Source organism: Carassius gibelio, chromosome A4, assembly GCF_023724105.1.
Source record: "Carassius gibelio isolate Cgi1373 ecotype wild population from Czech Republic chromosome A4, carGib1.2-hapl.c, whole genome shotgun sequence".
NCBI lineage: Eukaryota > Metazoa > Chordata > Actinopteri > Cypriniformes > Cyprinidae > Carassius > Carassius gibelio.
In genome coordinates, this window is record NC_068374.1 from 28049479 (window position 1) to 28060671 (window position 11193).

Genomic DNA, 11193 nt, shown 5'->3' on the forward strand with positions numbered 1-11193 from the left:
TTCTCACCTTACACTACCAATGATTAGTCTTCACTGTCCAGTTAACCCCCCAAAGTTCTAGGTTAAATTCACATGGTGGAAATTAACTAGCATGCACGCTTGGAAACGTGTTTAAATAGAGTTGTTAAATAAATAGCTTGATCAGCTCTCTCTGGCCTGCAGAGCATCAAGCCCCTGCGGAAGTCATAGAGGACGCAGCCGTTTAAAGACAAGCGCCTGGCATGTGCTGACAGACACGGGAGGATCTGCTCTGGCAGTCTTGGCAAAAGCTTTTATGAAACTTACTGAATGATGCGATTCCTAAAACAGGGCCCATCCACAGAGCGATCCAAATGAACCCATTCACCCAGACTCTCTAAGCCACCAAAGTGATCCTGTGCTTGTCAAAACAGGTGAACCAACAATGTACACTTATGACCTCAATTTAGGATGCATGAATTTTTATAATGCAAACAAACCTTATCAGCAACGTGCAGAATTGCATGGACAACACTTTCTGTTACTGTGTAATGGTTTTCTTTTTAATGGGAATCAGGTTTCCTGTGCGAAACCTTTGAGCTTGGAGTTTATATGGTTTTACTACGAGTAACACAATACATGTTCAATTACTACAAATGCATCCACATTACTACCCATAGTGCTGAGTAGTATACTGATGCCAGGAATTATCTGGCTCCATGCATTTGTTCTGTGGCCCATAAAATATTCAAAGCACATTCAGACTGTCATTTACAGGTTTGGATTGATGCAAAGTATGATGCAAAGTATTTGTCACATTCAGGTTAGGCTATGTTCAATAAAAAGGGCCATTGATGGACATTAAATACAATAACATTGTTCATTGTTCGGTGTATGTCATCATACCTGATGCTTTATCTAATGTTAATCGTATAAAAATCTCTGTTTACATCTCCGTTTTCCATTGAATTAAAAAATAAAATAATAATTGAACAGCTAGAAATATCCGTAATCCTTTCTCTGGTTATTGCTGATAGGTCTTCTGGTTACAGATTTGGCACTGTCGTAATCTTCACGAATTGATACCGACTGCTGAGGTGGTAATTTGTGGCACTGCTGTGCTTGCAGTCAAATATAGAAAGTTACATGGACACATCGGCACAGTGCAAAATCTCACTATGCACAAAAAGAAGGTGCTGGTCCCTCTGAGAGATAAAGATCGCATGATGTGGTATTTGGTTAACAGGTGTTGTTCCTGCATGCTGCTGCATGTCACTTTTGGATGGAGCTGAGGAGGAGCTCAAACTAATGATTACAAACAGCAGAGCAAAAACAGACTAGTGGTAAAGCTTCACTATGGCCTTAGATCATCTTAGACAGGCAATAATCTGTAGGAGTTAGTGCATAAACACAAAACACACATGCTTTGGTTGAGATCATATGACATTGAGCAAACGGCTTGCATTCGCACTGGATTGACATCTCATTGTAAGTGAATTGAAACGTGTGCCCTAGTTACTAAACCAGTGGGCTCCCAGTTTTGGGGCGGGGGGGGGGGGGGCTCTGATGCTGAAGTAACAACTGCGGCTGTAAGCCTAACATTTCACTAGAAATCTGATAGGAAGATGAATGACCTCCACATAAGAGAGATGTCTGTAGATGCACTGCAGCTGTTGCCCATATATAATTCTTTCTACCAGAGATTTTTAAATATTTCATTAGACACTCACAATGTCTGTTTAATACAAAAATTAGGGCCTACAGTGATTTTACCAGTTAAGTGCACTGTGCCTGGAAAAAAAATCACTTTAACACACTGAATTGAATATCTTTTTATATATCCCAATATAAGAAAATACACCAAACATGAATAATTCATAATCAGAGAAAAGCATTAAATGACACATAAAAGAAATCCAGAAAGTTTGTGACTGCTAAGCAATATAGCAGCAATGCAGATTTTAAAACACAGCTCATACACTCTTAAAAATAAAGGTGCTTAAAAGGTTCTTCACAGCGATGCATAGATGAACCATTTTTGGTTCCACAAAGAACCATTCAGTCAAAAGTTCTTTAAAGAACCATCTCTTTCTTACCTTTTTGTAATCTGAAGAACCTTCTTTTGTGAAACAGAAAGGTTCTTTAGATGTTAAAGGTTCTTTATGGAAACAACTTTATTTTTGAGATAATCAGAATTTAGAGTTAGAACTGTCCATTTTCCTTTCATGAGGTACACATCACACTATTTGTTTTGGTTTAACTTCCTCTTCCTGTTTTGCCTTAACTCTTTTGTGTTTCCTCCATAATGATTATCTTTACATCAACATTTAACGTTATCTGAGAGCTGGAACGTGTTTGTCCTTTCCTTTTATGTTTCAAGAGAACTTTCAGGTTTCTTATCTTAACTATTGAGGCAAGCTGTCGTTTGCGTCAGAAATAAAAAGCATTGATAATGGTCTCGTGGGTTGTGTCTTAAATAAGGGCTTATTTATCAGGGTTGTTAAATGCTCGTCGAAGGGTGCAGAGGCAGTTCTTCTTACAGCCGAACATGTCTTACAGAGATCAGAAGATTTAGAAATTACTGTTCTTATTACAGTTTTTATTTTGGAATTTAAGAAAAAAAGTTTTAAGAATGCGGTTAAACCAATGTCTGTTATCGACATTTGCTTATCTTTATTGACAATCCTTAATCTGTAGCCCAAAGTAGTAATTATTGATAGTTAATGAACTATTTGATATAGCAAAGGTGATTTGTTAGATATACTAGATGTATTTAAGTTACTCTGTAATATAGTTTACTAAAAGGTCTGATTTCTTAACATTAGTTCACGCATTTGGTATCATAAACTAAAATGGAAAATACCTTTACAAAATGTACTTTATATTAAATTCTACATATACTAATGCAAGTTGTATAGAATTTAACACTGAAGTATTTTCAATTACCTAAGTAGCATATTTTGAATATAATCTAGATTAAAAAATGCAGTAGAAATGTTCATTGTTCAAATGTTCAAGATACCTAATCCAACAAATGTTAACGAATTGAACCTTGTTGGAAATTGTTAGCATTTACTCTTGAAACTAAACAACAAAAAAATCTTAAGTGGTTTCTCTAAAGTCAATAATATATGTAATTAGACACAGTTAACGTATACAGACAGAAACTAAGGGTTTGTTTCAGGGACAACAGCACTGCTGATTTGGTTAATCATATATTTGATTAGTAATTATGCCAAGGAGCTATTCTGAAATTATAGATTATTATTATTATTATTGTTTTGATATGCTAATAAATTATAAGATTTATGCTGTCATCATGTGGTTAACAATTAACATTGCAATATTACCCTTGAGGTATGGCAGGAAAAAGCTTGTTATGCCCTCTAGTGGTAAATCTATTCCAGCACATGGTTGCTACTAGGTTTATTTATTTACTCACTCATGTTTTCCCCTAGTGAGACCTTCCCATTGAAATAGACTAATCACATTTGCTTATAGATTTCCATATTAAGTGTTAAAATTGTACCAATTTACATAATCCTAAAACTTTTTATATGGCCATTTTGCAGTTGGGTCTCCCTCCAGGGGAAAGAGAGGAATACCTGTCAGTTGGAAAGGAAAAGGTCAAAAGGGGGGGGGGGGGGGGGGGGGGTGATAATCGGAGCGTGAAACCAGGGAGCTGTTACTCCCATACATGAGCACAGCAGGAGAAACAGGACCTGCGAAACAGCCCACATGCTCGCTCACACACACACACACATGCTTGTATATGTGGTTTACAGGGACTCTCCATAGGCATACTGGCTTTTATACTGTACAAACTGTATTTTTTATCGCCCTACACCAACCCAACATCTAAACCTACCCCTCACAGAAAACTTTGTACATTTTTAGGTTTTCAAAGAAAAAAAAACACCATTTAGTATGATTTTTGTTAAGCTTTTTGAATTAAGGGGGCCAAGGAAGTGTCCTCATAAATCACTTTCATATTGTAATACCTGTGTCATACCCAAGTCATTATACAAATTTGTGTCTTCATAAATACACAAACACACACTGACTCAACAAGCTAAGCCTGGGCTGCTGAATTCCTTGCTTGTGATGGGTTTGCTTACTACTGGGTAAAGAGATGGTTGTTGCACATATTCCCATCAAATTTGGAAAGTACTTCTATCCTTCTCAATATCAAGGACACATTTCTCACCTCGTGACCTCAGAGCCACTCTGTTTCATCAGCTATAACTGAAGGATGAAGAATGCGACAATTCTGCTCTGACCTCATTGTGAAGTAACAGTGGAGATCACAGGCATGCTTTGCAATTCACCATTGACATGTTTTTCCCCATTCCAGACTGTGCACTTGGAAGCCATCCTTACAGCGCTCTGAGACAGACTCGGCTCTACAGGGGGGCAATCATGAGTTTGGCCCACCCTGGACTGACCACAAGGATGGAGGAATGCAAACATGTTTCAGTTTAGTCTAATTTAAATTTACATCAGAATAATATTTTTATTGACAGGTTGTAAATCTGCAAGTATGTCCACATATCACAAAATATTTAGATGCAAATAAAATTTGTAAGTTATAAGTCTAACTTTAACTTTAGCATTATTGTTATTGGCATTATCGACGATGACAATATATAAAAACATTTAACTTAAAAAGATAGTTCACCCCAAAATTAAAATTAGCCATTATTAACACATTGGATTAATTATTATGGCCTTTATTAACCCCCTGGAGCTGTGTGAAGTACTTTTATGATGGATAGATGTGATTTTTTTGGGCTTCAAAATCTCAACCCCCATTTACTGCCATTATAAAGCTTGGTAGAGTCAGGACATTTTTAAATAGAACTCAAATTGTATTCGTCTGAAAGAAGAAAGTCATATACTCCTAGAATTGCTTGAGGGTGTGTAATTCATTTTTAGGTTAACCATCCCATATATGTGTTTTATTTCTGCATTTTCAACACAATGCTGGGTACGAGTCTGAATAAAAGTAAAATATGTCCAAAGAACATTACATAACCAAAGTATGAATCGCTGGACTAAAATCTAATCAATATAAAATAATTTATTTTATAACGTTACTTATAACATAATATATTATTTTGCTTTAAACACATACTACTCCTGAAAGATGACAAAATTGTTGTAAAAGTGTTACAGTTACCCCAAACATCTGCTATATGTGATGTAATGAGGGTGACTTCTTTGAATAAGTCAATTTTACGTTCTCATAGCTCTATTAATGGTACAGTTACTTCTAGCAGATACACATGTACACATACACACAAATAAACATTCTTATGCCAAAGGATGGCAGATACATCTGTAGCAGGCTATGATGGAAAATGTGAAAATTGCCCTTGGTCCCCTATTTCACAGTAGATTCTACTCAGCTGAGAAAATTGTATTGATTTTAAAAAAAGAAATGAAAGGCCATGGAAAAATTATTACATTCAGACGTAGGATTCCTGTACCTGGGGATCCTAACACCCAGGAAATTGTATGGCATGACTTTACAAAGCTCCTCTGAGGCACTTCCTGTACCTGTAGAACAGTGCCGCCCCCGGGGTTCAGTTCAGATGGTTTAATGATCCTCAGGGCTTCCAGATGAAAGATGATTGGTTATACAGCAATAACTTGAGCTGTGCACAGGAGAACTCGATGACCATGAGTCCAATCATCGCTGAGCAATCAGGAACAGGGCCAAGAGATTGCACAGACATCTTTTTGGCTTTGTTATCTCTAAACGTGAACAAAATGAATTGGTGATCTAGATGAACTTTGCTGATCTTTTTGTTATCCTTTGTGCACAGAGCAGTATTAACTTCGAACTGCACTGAGCAGCACTTAAGTCCCTTTAAGCATGTCAGTTTACTCAGCGGCCATGTTAGTTTATCCTTCAAGCTGCATGCCGAAATTCTGTGTGGCATGGGTATTTTAAAAATGGGAGTTGTTTGCATAAAACCTTTTGCACTGTGTTCCTGTGGCTAAAGTGGTAGGGCACTGTGTCAGCAGCGCAAGGTTGTGGGTTCGATTCCCAGGGAACATGTTAGGTAAAAAAAAATGTTAGCCTGAATGCACTGTAAGTCGCTTGGGATAAAAGCGTCTGCTTAATGCATAGATGTAAATAAAACTAACAGGCATGCACACTTTGATTGGCATCAGCTATGTAATTAGTGATGCTTGTTTAGTTTCTTGCAATACATTAGGTTTGTTTAATGTTTTCATCATTTATGTTGTTCTTCAAAGAAGAATGATAACTCAGTTGAGTGGCTTAAGAAGTTGTGCTATTACTTTTCTAAGCAAGCACGCTTTTTCCCGTTGGACAATAAATAAGGGGGAAAAAAAATCCCCAAAACTTATATCTAATGTCTAGAATAACAAACAGACTTGAGGGGCCAGTATGCAACTATCTGGCAACCCTCCAGAACACCTAACATGACTAACAATGACTCAGAACACTCTAGTACCTGCTTAGAAACATCCTAACAACTAACTAGAAAACTTTAACACCATCATAGCAATGCACTATAAAAACTTGGGTCACATGCCCAAGTGACTCAAATCTGTAACACAAACACAAAATTTATAACTTCTATAGGAAATCAATGAAAACGGTCCAGAATGATCCATCACATATTTAGCTAAAGCATTCTTTTTCTTCTTAAATGATATCACTATATATTGCAAATCCTTGTCTGCATGGTTGGCTATAGGTGCACCACAGAAAGCTCCACTACAGGAAAGGTTATCAGGTTTTCAGTCACATTATGATCCAATTACCATTTCAGATACATATTAATCGGTTCATCAATGGTCCGGGCAAGCAGAGACATCTGAACCTAATTGCTCTCAAGTCCCGCATCTACGAAAGTTAGGCATGTAAACATTCTCTTTGCACTTTACAACCAGTCCTGACTGTGCTGTTGGTTGCGCTGTGTAATTCCACTTTATTGGGACTTTTTTTTTTTCTTTGTTTATTAGCCCAGCTATGGGGGCTGAAAGTAAATAAAAATTGACATGCCATCACTCTCCCTCTCAGTTCTCAGTGCTGAACTCTGCTCTCTCTCCCTAACACGTCTCAGCCTCAAATAAATGAGAAATCTGAAAAATACTTGCCCATGTGACGCCAAGACTAACCAGGCTTTAAATCATTAATAAGCAGAAAATGACTGCACATATCTGCCGGCCAAGATACAGTATGTGCCTTTTCATTTTTGTTCTGTGAATTTAACAGCGCGCTAAATGCTAAACGAAGTCAAACCACGAAAAAAAGCTTCTCCTGCCCACACGGTCACAAATGTGAAAGAACTTATTCCTCCAGCCCAAAAGCTAAGGGCATTGAATCCTGCTGCAAAGTCCTGTTCTTATCGGCAGGATTTAGATGGTCAAATAGATAGGTTGATTTGATCCACATTGGCGTGACTTTAATTTTTATAAAGTAAGGTAAAAATTTACTTTAAATATTCTAGCATAGACTAGCATTTTAAGGGAAAAAGGTGGCAATACCTGCATCCAGAACTACAAGGTGGTCTTGGGTGGGTCAGATTCCTTCCAATTATTCCTGGATTTGGTGATTGGTGGGAGTTTGGGGACGGTTTTGCATCCAGTGCCTCTCACAATCAAACTGCACCTGTTGATCATGTGGTGTTCATTTTGCGACATTATCCCACTTGTTGCATGCCTACTTTCCAAGTAAATGGACATCAGTTGAATTTGCTTTATTATGGGAGATAGCTACCAGGGACAATTGTCAAAAACTTAATGATTCTGCAGTTTTACCCTGTGTTGCAGGCAAGGGGTTGCTTCTGAGAAATGAGATGGTACTGGTGAAACATCACGAAAAGGGAACGGACTTATGTGTTTCCAGATATTTTTGGAAAGCCTGTTGGCAGAGCAAGTGATACAAAGAATATTTGATAAATTTACACTGAAAGTAAACTTAACTGTGGTATAAATGGTCATTTTATTGTTTGTTCTTATTTCTGTTTGTAACATACTAAATGTTTCTAAGACCATATATGGGATGTATTCCAACATAAATATTATTTTTAATTATTTGTATTCTTGTTGCATATTAACAGCACAGAATATATTATCAGTCTCCATTCTTATCCATAGGAAAGCCTTTGCCAGGAAAGCCCATCCTGGTTCTTATTTACCCTTAAAGAGAACAAGATGTTCCCTTTAAAAAAAATCCAAGATTCATGATTACCAAATAAACTTAATCAATATTACAAAACCTCTCCCTCCCATAAATAATTGTTTAATTAAAGATATTCTTGAGCATTAATTCTGCTCTTATCTTTACCAACAGGATTTCAAGAATTCCATTAGTCTTCAAAAAGTACATTAACATATAAATAGGTGATTCATGGCATAAATTCAATGCATGTGCACTGAAAATATGTTTTCGGCAACAGTGGAGATAATTCATCTACTGACAAATCAGGATTGTTTAAAATCAATCTCATGCTTTCAGATATTAATCAAACACGCAATCCACCATGAAATATAAAGCGTGTTGCCTGCCCATTTCCCTCCACATAAACCTCAAATTTTCTTTCTCTCCATTTGTCAGTGACAGATTAAAGACGATTTAGCATGGAAACTATAGAAATTAAGTGTATTCTAGCACTGAAGCCAACAACAGAAAAAAACAATATAATACTGTAATAAAATACACACCATTTAGCACAGATTTGTAACACCGCCATCTGCACCTCACAGTTCTGATGAAAACACTTATTTGAACAGAAGTTCTTGAAAGTGCGACAAAAGCACCATAGAGCAGGGATCCTCAAATCTGGACCTCGAGATCCACTTTCCTGCAGAGTTTAGCTCTAACCCTAATCGAACACACCTGAGCATGCTAATCAATGCCAATTAATGTCTTTGGGATCATTAGAGAATCCCAGACAGGTGACTTTGATCAGGGTTGGAGCTAAACACTGCAGTGCATTGGACCTCCAGGGCAAGATTTGAGGAAGGGGGCCATAGAGTAACCAAATATTCTGTTTTGGCGTCAGGGTGATTTCGAAAAACATCTGATAGAGATAAATCTTGTCAAACTTACCAAAGACATGCAGAATATCAAGACCGCTCAGTGGAAAGGCTGGCTGCCGCCTCATACTAACGACAGACGAAACGACTGAAACCAGGACATTCCCATGACCACCCTGACAGACAAGTCAAAATCAAAGACAAATGACTGCTGAATGTCTGGTTCTGTCCTGGAACCCAACACAGAGTTGAGAACATCTCTTTGTTAAATGATTTGCAAAGGGTCATTAATATTAGAATAACAGAATAATACAGATTATTGTACAACACAGTAAAAGACCAGGACTCACTTAACTTTTGACGGTGGTTTCCTGGCCACAGAATCAGCTCATGACACACCCTAAAAAAGCAACTATTCAGTAATCATGCTCCAATTCTGAGAAACTGCCTCAAAATACAGACATTTGTCATGAGACTTTACTCTGCATGTAGCTAGTGTAAGCGTCATTAGTGAGATGATAAGAGTTCTATTCCTCTTTAGGGGGCGAGACCTCCTTTGATTGTTTAAATCTGACTTAGAGGTGAAACATTAAGCTTCAGGCTTTAAAGCAGCCACAAGCAGCTGCTCAGCAGGCCGTGGAGGATCTGTCAGCAGTAGGGGAGCATTAATCTGCAGTGTGCTTTTTACGGCCTCCTGCTGCGATCTCCCATAGGGCAGTGCAGACAAACACTTTTTCATCATTACGAAACACATTTCATCTACAATGAAGATTAGCCTTTGTTGGCTTCCTCAAAATGATATGATCACATATATACAGTTTGGAAGAGGGAGGCTGTGTGCCATAGGCTTCTTATTGTATATATTTATATTTTTTTTTTTTAGAAAGCAAACTTTTTAAACGTAGAATTGGGTGAAATGTCGACAACTTTCTGTGATGTAAAATTTCATGGAATACTCATGGAAATATCTAAAATTAGCATTAACATGGAGGACACCTTGGCCTACATCTGTCCTGATGAGTGAATGATCACGGCTGTGCATTAGCCCTCACACCTCTGATGCAAATTAGGCCACTGTAAATTGGCCTTTAATAGCATTTGCGTGACTCATTACCGTGCAAATTGGAAGTGGGTTCATTTAAGCGATGACAAACTGCTAATGTACTTTCATGCTTCCAGCAGCCCGGTAGACGCGGTTCAAAACCCTGTTTTTGACTCTTCTGCTCTCAGATTAGCTTGTCTGTCCACCATGGCATGTTGAAATGCTGATATTTTAGTTTTTGTGAGCTTATAGAAAAGAATTGCCAGGACTTCACCATGCATGGGTAGAGTCAATGATCCTTGCAGTGTTGCTTTGTTTTTCTAATGATGTTTTCTAATGACGGAACGAGTGAGGACAGACGTCACAGCTGACCAGGTCCTGCATTAGAACATTTTCTGTTGTTTTGTTATTGAAAATGTGACATGCAGAACATGCCCTCCTAAGCAACTGTATGTGGCAACAAAGCATACTGGGTGTGTCATAACTTTATCGTTTTATTGAGAACTTTAAAAATAATGTAGAGGGCATTTATACTGGACCTATCTTGCCGCATGCATGCTATTTTTGAGAGCTTGTAAATTAATCAAGAAATAACACCGTATGCTTTTTTTGGCTCATCAAATTGCTCGGGAGGTCATATTTCCATTAAAAAAAAAAAAGATAATATTGTAATACAAGATTTCATTAAATAATGATTTTATCTTGTCATCTATGTGCTCTTTTTTTTCAGAATTTATCATTTCAGTGAAATTATGATGTTATGATATGGCCAGTAGGCTTTGTCATACAGTTGCAGGGCATGTTCTAGGGATCATTTCACCAATCAGAAAACACATCAGAAAATACTGTAATACAAGTTTTCTTGAAACAATGAATTAATGTATATATCTATCTGATCTGTTACTCTGGAGTAAGGGTTTAACTTATAATAAAGTTAATTTACATCTCAGTTGCAAACAGAATTTAATCGTTCTCCATGCATATAGGCTACCTTTAAAAAAACATTAAGATACCTGCTCCTTCAGTCATTGAGGAAATGCGGGATTTAAAACCAGAGGGCAAAGGTCAAATTTCTCGTATTTATTCTCTTACAAGCGCCATAAGATTTACAAACCTTAGACCATGTTAAAAACTCATGGCAACTTGACCTGGGAAGAGACTACTGATATGGTATG

At 37.4% G+C, this 11193-nt stretch overlaps 1 long non-coding RNA gene across 1 annotated transcript; it reads right to left on the bottom strand.

Annotated features, from left to right (window-relative positions):
* Nucleotides 1–5262: 5262 nt before the first annotated feature.
* Nucleotides 5263–9504, bottom strand: LOC127970363 (uncharacterized). Its single transcript, XR_008156594.1, has 4 exons — nt 8662–9504; nt 7756–7858; nt 7483–7606; nt 5263–5715 (listed from the first exon to the last, which is right to left on the bottom strand). It is a non-coding gene; the product is annotated as an uncharacterized LOC127970363 (long non-coding RNA).
* Nucleotides 9505–11193: the final 1689 nt, after the last annotated feature.